Source organism: Amphibalanus amphitrite, unplaced genomic scaffold (genome assembly GCF_019059575.1).
Source record: "Amphibalanus amphitrite isolate SeventyFive unplaced genomic scaffold, NRLGWU_Aamphi_draft 001694F_arrow, whole genome shotgun sequence".
In the NCBI taxonomy this organism is placed as follows: Eukaryota; Metazoa; Arthropoda; class Thecostraca; order Balanomorpha; family Balanidae; genus Amphibalanus; species Amphibalanus amphitrite.
In genome coordinates, this window is record NW_024883187.1 from 61,975 (window position 1) to 78,981 (window position 17,007).

At 57.3% G+C, this 17,007-nt stretch overlaps 1 long non-coding RNA gene across 1 annotated transcript; it reads left to right on the forward strand.

The window, feature by feature from the left end:
* The first annotated feature begins 605 nt into the window (after positions 1-605).
* LOC122374681 lies at positions 606-15,820 on the forward strand. The gene is made up of 3 exons (XR_006255263.1): positions 606-688; positions 5,039-5,041; positions 15,810-15,820. It is a non-coding gene; the product is annotated as an uncharacterized LOC122374681 (long non-coding RNA).
* Positions 15,821-17,007: the final 1,187 nt, after the last annotated feature.

Here is a 17,007-nt window from a genome sequence, read left to right on the forward strand (position 1 = left end):
TGAATGGACCGCGTGCCGACGCCGAAACCTGCTACGGCCACGGACCAGCCGTTGCATAACAGGCACGGCGCGCGGCGAGGCCACTGCTGTCTGTCCGATACGCCCGGACCGTCCCGCCGTGGGCTCGCCGATCGCGAACGTTCGCGGCGTATCGCGCTCCGTCGCATACATGGCACCACAGAAGGTATTGGAACGTCGTTTCTAAAGCACAGGAGGCAGACTGGTGAATATATGGGACCCATGATCGCCATGGTCATAGAATGATAAAACATTGCAATGTTTACCTGTTTGCAATGTTTACCGCCATGGTCTGAACATATCAGTGATACCATCGGTCCTGTAGCCCGCGACATACACGACCACAACACCCGAAACGCAGGGCTGATAACACAGCCACGGGCCCGAACAGAGACGGGGAGACGTCGACTATGTATTAGAGGAGTCGCGATGTTAAACGGTACCGAGTTGAGCCCGTATATACCAGCGTTTCGCGCCAATGTGAAGCGTGTGATCATGTCGAGACGCCGAGTAGCTGTCTGAACCTGTTCCAGTCGCACGCTTGTTTGTGTTTGCCAGTGATATCTATGCCTACTCGCACTGTCTATATGTTCCCCGTTTTATCTGGTTTTACGTGTCTGGTGAAAAGCCACTTTTATTGTGGATCCTAGATGAATACACATCTGTATCTGTATCTGTATCTGGTCACGAAAGGAATAAAATCAGCGCCTCCACAGGCCACAGCCATGGTGAAGCAGAAATGTTGACGGACCGTCGAAACCTTTGGAGCCCTCGTAGCCTTTGGAGCCGGCGTAGACTTTGGAATCGCTGGTACCGTCTGGCTGCAGAAGGTTGTGCCAGACCTACTAACAGCCATCAATCGTGAGCTGTTGGTTCCCCGAACTGTTGGTCGATCAGTCGCCAGCCGTCACGTCAGTGTGAGTGGCCACGGATCCGCTGTCGACTATCAGTCGTCAGAGCCGGCCATCACTGCCACCTGTCCGTCACCGCCCTCCCTCAGTCCGTCGCCGTTCTCAGCTCTGCCCGTCGTCGTTCTCGACTCAGTCCGTCGCCGCTCTCCGTCCATCCGTCGCCTCTCTCATCTCCGTCCTAAGCCTCTCTCATCTCCTTCCTTAGCTTACCGCCTGACCGTCCGTCGCCGCCGTCAGTCCTGTCACGCACACGCCCAACCTGCACCGAAGAGAGGCAGAGAGCGATGACCGACCTCTGCAAACTCCTCGCCGCCTCTCCGTGCAGCCCACTATCCGACTGGGTCAACGCTCGGGCCTCGGGGAGCAGCGGAAAGCAGAGGACCCAGCGGCGAGGACGCTGTAGCTAGAGTCGGCTCCGTGTGCTGGCGAGAGAGAGACAGGTGGTCTTCCTTACAGGGATGACGGCCGAAGGAGAACCGGCCCACGGGTATGACTGTTTTCGAGGGGAGGCAGATATGTGATTCACAAGAATCGTGACTTAATTCTCAATCTGGCAGCTCACCCCATCAGCTCACCCCTGCCCCCGCTTTCAAAGCCCAGTCATCAGACCAGTGTGGGACGAACAAATGCGGCTCAACAAGTTTGGAGGCCTACATAAGCGACACACAACCAGTTTTGACGAACGGTGATGTTACTCCAACCAAACGAGACTGAAATTACATCTGCAACTACGGAAGGAGGGACTGCAGCAAAGGCATACCATTACTGGTGCACACATATCCTGATGTCGGACAGCGGTCGTCCGGCGGCCGCTCTGACTGTCCGCAGGCTCGCCGGGCGGTGGCGGCGCTGGGCAGACGGGCCGGCGCCGGGGACCGCCGCGCGGCGCCGCGACCGCCGCGCGGCGCCGCGACCAGTGAGTCACGCGGCTTCCGGCGGCCGGCCGCTCACCGGCGCCGTCAGGGCCGGCGGCACACACCCACCCAGACCGGGCCGCTTCCGTCCGCACCTGCGGAATGTGGCGCCACGGCACTGCAACCGGCACGCAGCCGCCGCCGGCTCCGCGCGCTGGTCTGAGAGGCCGTGCACGCCGACCGGAGCGCACCCAGGCTCTCTCCCGTTTACGCCCACGCCTCTGGTAGGGAGCCGCGCCTTCCGCACCCAGGTCAATCGCAGACACACCACCCCTTCCACGCCCATATCTATCGTGCACACACCGCCCCCGCGCACCCATGTAGGCGCCAGCACTGACTTCCGTTTACAAACATTGCAATAGCCACGGGTATATGTATATACCAGTCTGCACCAAACCGTGCCCATTCCGCACCTACATTCTACAGCCTACAAAACTGTACATGCAGTCTAATAACAAGCTTATTTTCGATACCTAGCTCATAGCTGGTAGTCCACAACGAGCCGGTTAGAAGTTCTTCTCCGCAGAAAACGCTTCTCCGAATCATAAAAACACGAATCAGAGCACGACAGAAGAGTTCTGGGAGCGCGTAGTCCTTCTCCCTTGTCGTACTGACTTAAAAGTCACCGTCCAGCACAAGAAGAAGATCTATTCTGCTCTCCTCTACGCCTTCCAGCCAACTAAACTCACAATCCCCCTCCTGGCACATCCACAGCTCGCAGACACACATCTCACATCATCACCAACCAATCGCGCTGTCATACGTCATATATCTCACATCATAACCAGCCAATCATGCTCCCATACGTCATGCCCGGCCCAGCTACTTGCAGGGTGTAACTCGGCCCTGCCGGCATCAGATGCCGGCGGCTATGACCAACGCTGGGTCACCGGTTCACAGCTCGACGCTGAAGCTGACTCACACTTATACGGCTCACATTCATCCTTGCGTCACGCTACATCACCCCCTGGTTCTGAAGAACCACATTACTCTACATGTTACATGTCATTCAATCAACGCATCAACTACATCCTCTGGCACACCATCGCCATATCTTTCCGGCTCTCTTCGAACACGCGTACCACGCCGCAGCGTCGCAGGCACGAACGTTTCACTCTCGTCTGCGGACACATCGGACCCGGTCGGTGGATCGGGGTCCGGGGACTGAGCGACGCTGGGCGGCCGCGTGTCCGACTCCGTCACATCACTCGGAGCTGGCGACACACACACGCCATCACACTCGCTGTCATCAGACCACTCCACCGTTGGCGCTCGCAGAGCCCCTGGCCTCGGACATTCAGGGACGGTCAACCGATGTCGGAGGTTTCGCACATGTCGTGGGACATTATCGACTTCGATTGTCTGGGCCGAAACGACGCCTGTCACAATACCCTCGTCTGACTTTACAAAACATCGGTCGCCCCGCCGCCGAACCCACACCTTGTCCCCTACCTGGTATACACCGGGTTTCTTCAGCGGCAGGGCGTCACCAGGCTCGTCTGAGGTTCTGCGGGGCGTCACGTCAACGTCTCGGCCAGGGTGTCGAAGCACCCCGTTGATTGGAGCTGTGGCCGGGTCACTGCCATCCTTCGGTGTCACGTTGTATCGATGGACTGCTTCAGCAACGGAGCAGGACTGCCGGGCCACCATCACTTTGATGGTACGATGATGGCGCTCGACGATGCCGTTCCCGCCGGGCTCGTAGGCAGCGCGGAACCGGATGGATACGTCCCAGCGAGCCGCGAACGCTAACATGACCCGGCCACGGAACTCTGTCGCATTGTCCGTGAGTATTTCCGCCGGGGCTCCACGCTCTAGAAACACGTTCTCCAGCTCACTCACAATCTCCAGAGCTCCTGCCCGGCGAAGCCGTCGCCATATGGCGTACCTCGACGGCCCGCAGTCCACCAGCGTCAGGTATGGGTGGCCGTGCACGTGGGTGACATCCATGGCCAGGCGATCCCACGTGCGTTCTGTTCCGAGTGACCCACCGGGCCAGCGCTCCGGCGCCGGGTCAATCGAGGCACACGTCTGGCATCGTCTGACCACGTCTCGCACAGCTGGTTTTGACACCCGCCTCACCCCCAGCTCACGTCGGGCGTACCACAACGTTCTCCTCACTCCTTGGTGACTGATGTTTTCGTGGATGGTGCGGATGTCACTCGCTGAGGCACTTGTGATGGCAGCGACAGCCACCGGTTGTGCTTTGGACGAATCAGTGGTTGGCTGGTCGGCAGTCTGCAGCCAGGCGTTGGGCACCCGCGTCACCTCATCAGCACGGTTGACCGCTGACGCGACCAGCTCGATAGTGACCTCCAGTTCGTACTCGATGACGAGCTGACGGAAAACAGCCACGCGCCGTCGGATAAGCATTTCGGACTGCGCCTTGGTTCGCAGCCTTGCCTTACCCGACAGCGCGTCACTCAGCCAGCGGTGCACCGTCACCGAGTCTGTCCGGAGCGTCAGGCGACGGAAGCCCCATGCTACCGCCAGGTTGACACCGTTGAGAGCGGCATCCAGTTCTGAGATATTGATGTGCACGTCCCTCTCCGATTCGGCACGCAGCCAGGACGCGTCCTCGATGATGGCGCCCGTGTCAGGGTCAGTGAGCACGACACCGCGGGCGATGGAGCTGGCGTCGGTCCACACCACGACGCTCGTCCCTGTCACACACCACTGGCCGCGTGCCGGGTCACATGCTCGAAACCGCCGTGACACCTCATCCACCTCACGTTGTAGTTCCTCGCTGACGATCGGAGTGTCCCAGTCCGGGCTGAGGCGGTTGGCAGTCCGCTTCATCCATGCAGCGGCCGGCCGCAGCCAGCCTGCGACCGGCACATGAGATGTCAGCTGGCCGGCCCACGCGAAGACAGATCGCCGCGTTAGCACGGGTGGAGCCTGCGTTGGTGACTCCCCGTCCCTACTCCACTGGAGTGCCGGCCCGTCGCTCTCGGCGACACGAAGGCCCAGCATACGTGCACCGGTCGCGACCCGCTCCGGCGGCTTGCATGTGAGCCCGAATCGAGCGAAGTGCTCGGCAACCTCATCAGCCGAGACCACCGCTTCGTTGACCAGCAGATCATCGGCGTAAGGCAGCACTGCCTCTGCCAACCCGGGGCTCTGTGCGAGCACCTTCCTGACCACAGCCTTCATGATCAGAGGCGCGATACTGAGCCCAAAGCCGACCCTGGTCAGGCAGTACCGCCGCCCTTGCACGATGACTGTCTGGTACGGCCACAGGGCCGGGTCCACACGAAGCTGAAGAAAAGCTTTCTTCAGATCCAGGACAGCGACCCGGCGTCCGTGACGTCGCCACCTTCGCAGCTCTTCCACGCAGACGTCAGCGTCGGCTGTGTGACGTGTCAGGTGTTGATTGAGTTCCCGATAATCTAACACCGGCCGCACCTTGTCCTTCGCTGCCTGAGTAACCACCATCAACGGGATCAATCCCTGTGCGGGACCGTACATCGTCTCATCGTATTCGCGCAGCCAGCCCTCACTAATCCACAGCGCCAGCTCTGCATCGAATTTTTCACGCGCACAACTCGGCACACCGTACTGAGCTATCGAGTTTCCAAGCGGGGGCGGAGCCACGCCACCGGCCCATTTCCAACGGACTGTCCACACATCATCGAACACAGCCGTGAAGTCAGTCTCGTCAATCCTTAGCTCCGGCTCCGTGTCGACCGCTCGACACACCTCCCGCTCCGGCGGGACCTCACGCTGCACCACAGCAGCCGTGTCGACCGCACGACACACCTCCCGCTCCGGCGAGGCCTCACGCTGCACCACAGTAGCCGTGTCGACCGCTCGACACACCTCCCGCTCCGGCGGGACCTCACGCTGCACCACAGCAGCCGTGTCAACCGCTCGACACACCTCCCGCTCCGGCGGGGCCTCACGCTGCACCACAGCAGCCGTGTCGACCGCTCGACACACCTCCCGCTCCGGCGGGACCTCACACTGCACCACAGCAGCCGTGTCGACCGCACGACACACCTCCCGCTCCGGCGGGGCCTCACGCTGCACCACAGCAGCCGTGTCGACGCTCGCAACTGGGTTGTCGCTCCCGAAGCGAACGGATCCTCCACTTACACTCACGCCCTGCAGGGCGTCAATGCCGGTCATGCCCAGCAACACGTCTACGCCCAGCAACCGGGCCGGTACGACGACCGCCCGCACACTCACTGTCGCCCCGCGCACTCCAAGGCTGACCACAGCCCGCCCACAGCACAGCACCGGGCTGTCGTTGACAGCGACCAAGCTGGCGTCACTCCGCTCCCAGCAGGACACCATGCCCTTCCACACCACTGTCTCGCTGCACCCTGTGTCGACGAGTGCTCGGCACTTGCGCCCATTTACATTGATGTCGATGATGGGGGCTCTTGGGTCACTGCGGCAGCTGGCGACGGCGGAGCCCGTGGCGCTGATGTAGCGCCGTCGCCGTGCCCGTTTGGGCAGAGCCGGGCGATGTGGCCTACCTGGTTACAGGTCCAACACCGCAGTGGTGGACGGCGACCCGTCCCTCTGGCTCCCCGCTGCTGCTGTACATATGATGGCGGCGGCTGGACGACAGCCACCGATGCAGTCGCTCTCTCCCTGGCCGCCATCGCCAACGTTGACCTAGCGACGGCGACGGCTCGCTCCAAGGAGAGAGTTTCATCTCCAGCACTGTTACGTACTGTTAGCCGCACCTCCGGCGGCAGACCTTGCAGGAAGTGCGTCGTCATCACTTCGTTGGACACTGAACCTATGAGGGATATCAGCCGCTTGACTGATCCCAGGTAGGCATCCACAGACTCGCCCGGTTGTAGACGTCGGTGATACAGCTCATACATAGCCGCGTCGGGTCCCAATGCAAATGCACGATGCAGTTTTTGGCGGACGATTGCAGCATCCCGCTGCTCGGTGGAGGAGAGGGTGGCCCACACCTCGTACGCCTGGTCCCTCAGGCGTGTGGGTATGACAGCGGCCAGTGACACACGACGCAGGGCACACAGCTGTGTCGCCTGCTCCAGCCATCTGACGACGTCACCGCTGCCGTCGAACTCCGGTATTGCCCGCAGATCGAATGCAGGCGCAGGAAACTCTGGTTCCATGGTATTGGTACCAGCTACCGGTGCACCACTGCCCTCTTCTACGTCAGACATAATCACAACACTTAGTCGAGAAGGCCGAAATAGCTTGTCGTACTGACTTAAAAGTCACCGTCCAGCACAAGAAGAAGATCTATTCTGCTCTCCTCTACGCCTTCCAGCCAACTAAACTCACAATCCCCCTCCTGGCACATCCACAGCTCGCAGACACACATCTCACATCATCACCAACCAATCGCGCTGTCATACGTCATATATCTCACATCATAACCAGCCAATCATGCTCCCATACGTCATGCCCGGCCCAGCTACTTGCAGGGTGTAACTCGGCCCTGCCGGCATCAGATGCCGGCGGCTATGACCAACGCTGGGTCACCGGTTCACAGCTCGACGCTGAAGCTGACTCACACTTATACGGCTCACATTCATCCTTGCGTCACGCTACATCCCTAAATACACGGGTGCCTTTCCAAACACACAGAGGTGGTTCCGGAACGAGGCACATCGCGTCGGCTCGTTAGTCGCGTGGTGACGTGGACCTCCAAAACAGGCCGGGCCAAGTACCGCGCAAAACCCCAGCTATCGGGACGCCCCGGTCCATTGGCCATGACCGCGGACATTGGGCAAACCGGCCGGGCCGGGCGTCGTCACGGGACCAGTGCGGCGCGGATTTGGGCGGAATTCTCTGCGTCGCAAATGGGCCGCGTCACCAGTGGCGCAGTTCAACGCCGCCGATATCGTCGGATGGAACCGTTTGAGCCGGGGATTTCGGCGCCTGTTTACGCCGGTGGCTGTGGAAGCTTCCGAGACCCGCCGTTGTGAGACCCCGAGCTGAGAGCTCACCTCTCTCACAGCCAGGAAGCTCTGGGAGCATGATTTCCGCATTGCGTGCGTGATATCGGGCGTGCTCTGAGGTTGGCTGCAGAGATGACGGTCCGATCTAGCGCAGCCGGCCGTTTTGATGCGATGAGAGAGCGCATCTCAACACAGACTCCGGCGCGGTGTCGGCACGATAAGTGATCGCCGCTGGCGATGCTATCGGCGGCGCTGCCTCCAAAGACGAGCTGCACGACCGGCGTGTGAGCTCACCCGGGGGAGTGGCTATCGCTGCCCGATCTGCGGCCGCGCTGGCACTCCACTGTCGCTCCATGACAGCGGGACAGCGCCGGTACAGGTCAGAGCCATTGATCCCACCCCAAACCGGCCACGGACACTGCCAGTTTCTTCACATAACACAACTTTTTGGTGTACTTATGCAATGGATAGCTTTTCGGCAGGCGGCGAGACAGCCGACAACATGTTGACCGCTATCAAAAAGTCATTCATACAACATGTAGCATGGTTTCGGCAGATGAGAGTCATAGTTGAGATGCACGCCCGATGTTTTTATCTGCTCCCTTTCAAAACGCGCCGCTCATGCAACATGGAAGTGATCCGTTGATACGGGCATGGCATCGCAAGTCATCACACTGCGGAAAAGATGACAACTACCTCGTTTCCTTACAGTGTAGTGCATATGAAGCGAGTGCTAAACACTGAAAATCTTGAGTCAAAATAACATGTCGAGACTCATGAATATGGATATTTTGCTATTTCAAATGCTCTGCTGTTCTCTCGCTCTGATGTATGGCTCTATAGCTGCCCTCTGTTCGATATATGTCAACATATGATTACATAAATCACTCGGGGCACAATGGGGGAAAATCCGGGACGCATGAGAACGATCGTGAGCGACGTATCTAAAATCACGGAGTGCAACGTTAGATCAATCATTATTCCTAACCTGATGGCCGATTAACTGACGCATCAAACCGTCTCGGCCCTACTGTCCAACGCAGTTGATGTCATTGGGGTAGTTAGCCGGATCTAACTGGCCGATGCGACGGTGTGAATACGCTAATTTGTTAGTATCCTGGTCCGCAGGATATGAATGAAACACAATAGCTACGACACATCATTCAACAGTACGTACACAACTGACACAATCTAAGACCAAGATCACGCAGACCGGAAAATAACGGCAAAAGACACGCGAGTGATCGGACGCGCAACAAACAAATGGAAATGTACTTGATACTCAGTTCCATGACGCTGGAGACCACCAGAACATCGCTGCGCAGTGAGCTGCGCTGGATCTTACCAGTCTTCCATACCGCTGCGGCGGGAGGCCCACGCCAAGCCGCTCGCTGGCTGTGTCGCCCGCCATGAGCTGCCGAGGAAAGCATGATGAGGTCGAGGAAGACGCGACAGTACACATGTCTCGTGGCTGGCGCCATCCTCTTCACTACATCTTCGTGGAGAGCCGGCGAATGTCCGAGGTCTTCCTCTCCGGGGACAGCTCGAGACTCGAGTCAGGATCTGTCTGCCCCTTGTCTGGCACTTACCTCTTCCCCATGCACTAGGCAAAATAACGTCCGTTTCGACATCTGCTAACCCATTCCCAACCCCAGGCCACAGAGGGCCCCGTCCCGGTACCAGGCACCTCCACTCTGCTGTCCCAGTCACGGCGGGAGGTTGCCGCGGAAGGTCTCCCCGGACCAACAAAACCCGTGAGCGCCTCCAGCGAGCGTGACTGGCCAATTCGTGATCCGATAGTACCGCCGCGGTGTCGTGAGAGGCTCAGCCCCCGACTGCCGCACCCGAGCTGCTACACTCCCTCGATTGCAACACTACAACGACAGCGAACCGTTAGCCGGGCAGGTGCAGTAGTAATAGCGAACAAACGTGGAGCGGTGCGGGCGGCAAACAGACCCTACACCCATCTGCAGCTGGCATGCAGCAGCAATATAGCGACAAACTCGCGGAGAAACTGTGTAACTGCATACTACATACAGTAAACGGCAGGGTATGTGCTCTCTCAGATCAGACTGAATCCTTCACACCTAACACGGTATATTATTAGCGCAGTATCCTTGGCGAGGGTCTGCCAAGTTCTATTCCAGAAGCGCCGGGGTATTTGAAGTCGATGGGCACCAGACGGCAGACAGCCTTGGCGTTTGGCGCCCGTCTGCGGTGAGACGTTTCCTGGGGCGGCCAGGTGAGGGGTGAAATTCACGAGCGGCCGGAGCCCGACCGAACCGTGACAGACTCTGGCTCGGACGTGGTCCGAAGCTCACGGCGGCTACCTCCGGACGGCTCACCGCCCAGGGGTTTGGCCGTGACCGCAAGACTGGGGCAATGGAGCCATGCCCGGGCAAAGGAAGGGAAGGGAACCATGGGACCGGGGCACTGGGGTTGCCATGGAAAAGGAAGGGAGGGAATCCATGGGACCGGGGCGGGGACCAGAGGCAATGGGTCCATTAGAATAGGAAGGGATGGCCGTCCAAATGGATCCCACCTCGTCCTTCCCCACCATGGGGGAGGAGCATGAGTCATGGGGCGGGGAGGACGGGACCGGGGCGGAGTAGAGTCGGGGTCGGTCGGTGCCATCTGGTCGAGTGGGCGAGATGATGGAGCTGGCCGTGTGTCGCCCACTCCGGGTGACATCAGTGTGTGCCGGGACCCACGCCCGAACGGCGGCCGTCAGCCGTGCAGACACCCCCACCGCCGGTGGAGGCGTCTGCACCCCGCCGGCGCCGCCCCACGCCGAGCTGAGGTCGCTGCCAGCGGCGACGGCACCCTCGAACGACTTCGGCGACCGGGCCAGCTGGCCGGCCTGTCTCACTCGCTGTGACCTCTGGCAGCGGCTCACACCGCCCCCCGTGACATGACCCTGTCCCACCGACCCTTTCCCACCAGCCCAGCCTCACACAACCGACTACCCGACGACAGGCTTCGTCCCCTGACCTCAACCCTCAGACTCAGCCAGTCCCACTATATTGGCACCCACGTCCCACACCCCACCCCACCGGCCCGCGGCGTAACAAGGAAGGCTTGGGCGGGCCCTTGTCCGGCCACTAGCCACCGTGTCGGCGACCAGTGGCAGTGGCGCAGCCAGGATTTCGTTTCGGGGGGGTCATCGCCTCCAAAGCGGGCCCCCTAGTGTGCGGGCCCCCACCCATTTTTCAGAATCTTTCCATATTTCATACGCATTCTGCTGAGCGGGCCCCCTTTACCTGCATGATAACCCTGAGCGAGTTTGAATCGGAAAATTTTGATAGAACAATAGTTCGGTAATCACCCGGTGTTCAATTTCCACGTGAATTGACCATGACAGAAATATGTTACTATGACGTATGAATTCGTATCTTTCGAGGCCGAAATGTGCCCCTTCTGCAATATGCATAGCATATATGTATGCAAACTGAACTGTTGCCTGCTTCTGTCGGACAAGATTTAAGCAGTCCCACGTGCCTGTCCTAACTCAGTCATCTATTGGCTGCTGTAGTAGATTGTGCTTTATTCTTCTTCATTACGTGATTTCGCTCACAAGCAGTTTTAACCCTCGCCGGCACAGGGGGAGGGGATGATGCAACCTCCCCCCCCCCTAAGGTTTTTCGCGAATAACTCGGGTAACAATCGGCCGATCGCGACCAAACTTTCAGTACCCTAACGTTGATCACACCTACCCTAGAAATTTCATGACCCTGACCCAAATGGCCTTTGACCTGTGACCTACTTTCCGAGACCATGTTTGGCCAGAATCGCGATTCGGCGTATGCCGGCTCGCATTAGCCGCGCGTTTGCAGTCTTTTCGTGGTTTCAAGCATTCAAACATGTGAGTTGATGCTGCTCCCATGCATTAGGGTGGATGTCAAGGTCACCTGAAGGTCAGGTCAGGTCATTGACCTATGATGACCTCGGTACTTTTTCGAATTATACATGTCTCCAGGCTAGTTTTTGGAGCTGAATCCGAATTTAGCAACCATTTGAACATTTACGAAGTAGTTTTGGTGCCTTCGTAACATGTTACGAAGCTGCCAGAGGCGGCTGGCACGTAGGTACTACGAATACCCGGCAGGACCCCTACTGGTTGACCTGACCTGACCTGACCCGACCTGGCTTAAATGCATAAAGACATCATCTGTGATCAAAACTAACATGATAACTATTCATGATCAGTACCCCGAAAAACCCTATAGCAGCCACAATTAACGACGTTCTAACAGGTCCCGATTTTCCCGATTTTTCGGTCATTGACCTGACCTGGAAGGTCAACCAATGACCAATAACCTTAAAATTGGGTATCGTCGGCTTCCTCTCGTCACGGGGAACACGCTCGTATTTCCCGCGAAGCTCTAGCTCGATCGTGGGCCAAACAGGAAGGGGTCGTACCACCTTGTGCCGTCACGAAGGGGTCGTATATAGTATATACCTCTTGTGCCGTCGAAGGACGCAAAATGTCCGGAATGGCCTGTGCCGGCGAGGGTTAACGCGCTCATATGGGACATGTATTGCCATGGGCCGGGTTTGTTGTGGCGTGGTGATGTGGTGACGTAGATTCTGTCTGCTATCGAGGTCCCGGCATGGTGTTACTTAGCGTGGGGTACGGGCCCGACCGTTGCGCCAAGTGCGCTGAAATTTGCGCAACTTTAGATTAAGGATGGGCAACGTGCCTTTGAGGGTCTCAGCTCGATCGGATTGATAGCGAGCACATGACGCGTGCTCAAAAAGTGCAAATTCGCGTTATGGACTTTACATGTATGTATAAATCGGCTTGCAAAATCGGGCGAAAATGACTAAATTTGCCAGACACTGGTCCGGTCCCCGTGCAGTATCTCGGTAATCGTGGGCCCAATCGCCACGGGGTATCGTGTAGAGAATCGAAAGGGCTATCGAATGGTGTGCGGTGCAGGGATGGCACGCGCCACGTGCACCCGTGAGGGCACTTATACTGGGAAATTTACGTTTCGGACAGATTTGGGACTTAATGCTATTTTCGGGTGACTGTTTGACGGAGCGGGTTCAAACAACGCCTGTTGGCAAAAGAAATGTACCGCCTATCATGGAAAAATTGTGAAAAGCTAATTGATCAAAAACAAGGTGGAACAAATCACTGGAGAGAATGGTATTTGTTAATGACTTACTTAATTACACGGGTTTTACTGCATAACCTGGTACGTTTGACAGTTGAAAATGGCATAGTTGGAAAGAGCATTCAATTTTGTCCAAAATCCAATCATCGCTTTTGCATGACGAGCAACAGTATTCTTAAAAATATAAATGTTGGAAACCTCTACATAGTAATTCATCGATGGCTGTCATTTTTCAATAACCTACGTCAACCGTTGTTATAAACTACACATGACGTGTTCTATAGTAGAACGCATGCTTATCAGACACGAGCACCTCGATGCAATGGATATTTTTTCCCAATCCAAAATGCTTAGCCGTCAAAAAGCAATCAACCGAAATGGATACATCACCCACGGACACAAGACCAACCAAATGCCCACCGATCGAAAATACCCCTTATTCGCTTTGCGGAGCAAGCGGGTCACCCTAGCGGGCCCCATTCAACCAGGGGCCCGGGCCCTATCCACACGGGGGCCCGGGCCACGTCCACCTGGGGCTCCGGGCCCCGTCCACCCGGGGCTCCGGGGCCCGTCCACCAGGGGGCCCGGGCCCCATCCATCCGGGGGCCGGGCCCCGTTCTCCCGGGGGCCAGGCCCCATTCACCCGGGGGTCCGGCGTCCACCCGGGCCCGGGGCCCGGACCTATCCACGGGGGTCCCGGGCCCCATCCACCCCGGGGGCCCGGGCCTATTCTCCCAGGGGCCCGGATCAATTCTCCCGGGGGCCCGGGCCCGTTCTCCGGGAGGCCCGGGTCCGTTCTCCAATCTCCCGGGGCCCCGGGCCCGTTCTCCCGGGGGCCCGGGCCCCATCCACCCAGGAGGCCCGGGCCCGTTCTCCCAGGGGCCCGGATCAATTCTCCCGGGGGCCCGGGCCCGTTCTCCGGGAGGCCCGGGTCCGTTCTCCAATCTCCCGGGGCCCGTTCTCCCGGGGGCCCGGACCCATCAACGGGGGGGGCGGGCCCCATCCACCCAGGAGGCCCGGGCCCGTTCTCCCAGGGGCCCGGGTCAATTCTCCCGGGGGCCCGGGCCCGTTCTCCGGGAGGCCCGGGTCCGTTCTCCAATCTCCCGGGGCCCGTTCTCCCGGGGGCCCAGACCCATCAACGGGGGGCCCGGGCCCCATCCACCCAGGAGGCCCGGGCCCGTTCTCCCAGGGGCCGGGCCCGTTCTCCCGGGGGCCCGGGCCCCGTCCACCTGGGGCCCCAGGCCGACCCCTCACCCGTGGTGTCCCAGTAGGCATTTCTCGAAGCGGGCTCGTCCGATTAGATTAGGGCCTCTCTCCTCCCTCTCTCTCTCTCTCTCTCTCTCTCTCTCTCTCTCTCTCTCTCTCTCTCTCTCTCTCTCTCTCTCTCTCTCTCTCTCTCTCTCTCTCTCTCTCTCTCTCTCGAGCGGGCCCCTAACAGAAATTTCGGGGGGGTCAGCTGACCCTCTGACCCCCCCCTGGCTGCGCCACTGACCAGTGGCCCTCCTTTGGTGGCGCCGACAGGATACTCGGCCCAGTACAAGATGCTCCGACACTTTTTACCGACAGAACTGGGAATATTCCTCCGCAGGCATGTCGGCCGGCTTTTGGACGGACACCGCAGGTGCTCCAGCAATGTGGCGAGCTTTGCACATACAGGCGATTTTTGCACAGAGAGCGGTTTTATTTCTGTCCAGTTTGTATGGGCGTTGCGTTGAAGATATCTAGACTGATTGCACGTATTGAGGGCACGCAGCAGCCAGCGAGAAGGCGCCCGGCGTACGTCGTTACGCTGAAGGCTAAAATTGACGCACACACTTCGCAACATGAAAGGAAAGACAAGTGCGGCTAGCTGGGAAACAAGAAGCACGTCGCATTTCCTATGACAGGCCTTTTCGGCGAGAGCTACATGTTCGGGAAAAATTAGGAGCAGGTTACTTAGAACACAGTCCGCCCGAATTAATTTATTGCAAGAAAAATGAATGTGAATATACTGCCTAAGCTCCCTCACAAACATAGATGCTACGAAGGGAAACAAAGTGAACTTAATCGTCTGCTTGAGACTACCGGTAGGCTTCCATAATTTGAACCATTGATGAATCAACCACAATTCATACCATCCTAGCACTACTGATAAAAATAACGGCGGATTTTTACACTTCATCTTCATTCATGCCGGATCTTGCGGTTCAAAGACGGACATCAAGATGACTGGGCAATTTGACACGATGTCACGGTTTTCTCTGACACCTGTGTTGATAAACATTCATGATAAATAGTGTTATCAACCGCGCTGAAACTATTTCATATTTGTGCTGAGCGAAAAGTTTTTGACATACCTCCATGAGCATTTGTATGAGTCATCGAAAAGACCAGCCTGATATTCGGTCAACACATTCAGTGGGACGAGCTCACGGATGTGAGCATTAAGAGTTTTCTTTTACCACCATGAGGTTTTCCATTATATATGAGCAGATAGTTGCAATGTCTTGTTCAGAGATATAGCGTTTAACATTCTTACCTTACCTCAGGCTGTACCTACACCAGAGGTCTATGACTCAGGGTATAGGTATCTAATTATATTTCTGCCGTTGATTTAGCCACTTTAAGTGCTACCAATGTTATAATTGGTCCGGATAACTCTTGTTTTGTTTTTAACAGGATATCATAAAAGCTGAGACTTAGTTCATTGACTTCTTATCTAAATGAAGTTTAACTATTTGATTGAATTGCACTGTGCATGCCATGCAACTTTTCCAAGACCAAAGATACCGCAAAACTTACGAAGCTCAAACCTTCTCGGCATTGGCCGTTAACGTAGCCGTTAACGGCCGTCCTAGCCGTTAACGTATATGCAGGGTCGATCAGACCCCCCCCCTCCCCGCCTTCCTCCGCGGCCGTTCGTCCCAGGCTTGTCGTCCCCTGATAGAGCTAGTTAGAGTTTCGTGAACAAAATAGCGTGCTGTCCGTAATGAGAGGAACCCAGTTACATATACCCAGCTTTAATGTCCTTGGTTATTTGTAGAGCTGCCAGGTCAGGTCAATGCCACAGATGTTGGGCAAATCGGGATCAGTTAGAATTTCATGAAACGAAGATTTATGTGGGCTTTCGGGGTCCTTTGTTTTGTTCAACAAATATGCACTTACATTTTCGAGCATTAGGGGTTGGTCGGCTCAGGTCAGGTCAGGTCAGAAAGCCGACATTCCGCCAGCTATTAAAAGTAGGTGTATACCACCACTTAAAGCTTTGCAACATGTTGCAAGGGCACCCCAACTCGTTTCCAAATGTTTACATAAGCACCAAATTCGAAATCAGCAAAAAACTACCTGTAAGGTAGAAATAAAGGTAAAAACAACATGGATTCATGTTATCTATGATTTATGGCATCTCAAGGGACGCAGTGAGTTACGGCGGACGGGAATTCCCTTCCACTTGACTACGCCCAAGTGATGACTGAGACTCGAGTCACTCGAGTCTCGAGTCAGCGCGCATATGAATAGAACTCCGGCGTCTTTTGGAGTGAGCTGAGCTGAGTCAATCAGCAGACTCCCCGCTACAAATGTGTCGCCTTTTCCAGGGAAGATGGCACCAACGGGCCCCACTGTCTCAGGGAAACAAAGTTTCCTTCCGAAGAACGGAACTGACCACTCCGACTCAAACTGGGCCTCTCCATACATACGGCACAAACCACTTAACGTGCTAGACGCCGTGCATGTGTCATCAACAGGTTCTTTGTGTTTTCACGGTAAAGATGCTTTCAGATTGGCCGTATTGCGCCAAAGCAATTATCATCCTTATTCCGTCCGGGAAAGATACACGCAACTGAGAAAAATAAACAGACATCTGGTTCACGATTGCGGTTGCACAGCGGGCCGGTTGCCCCATGACTGCAGCTGGGACGGCGCAGTAGTGGCGGACTTTGGCCGCGCTGATTTCGGCGGATGAGGGCCAAATAAACAGGGCCACTCCGGCGAACGGGCCTGGGGTCTGGCGAGTCGCTCGGAGCGGCGGACCGGCTGGTACGGCCGGGTGTGTCCGCCGCTGCAGCGGACCGCGCCGGCCGGCCGCAGACAGCGCGGCGCCGGCCGTCCCAGGCCGGGGCCCGGCACCGTGCAGACGGCTCGCCGTCTCCGGCCGTGGGAGTGGAGCGCCGGG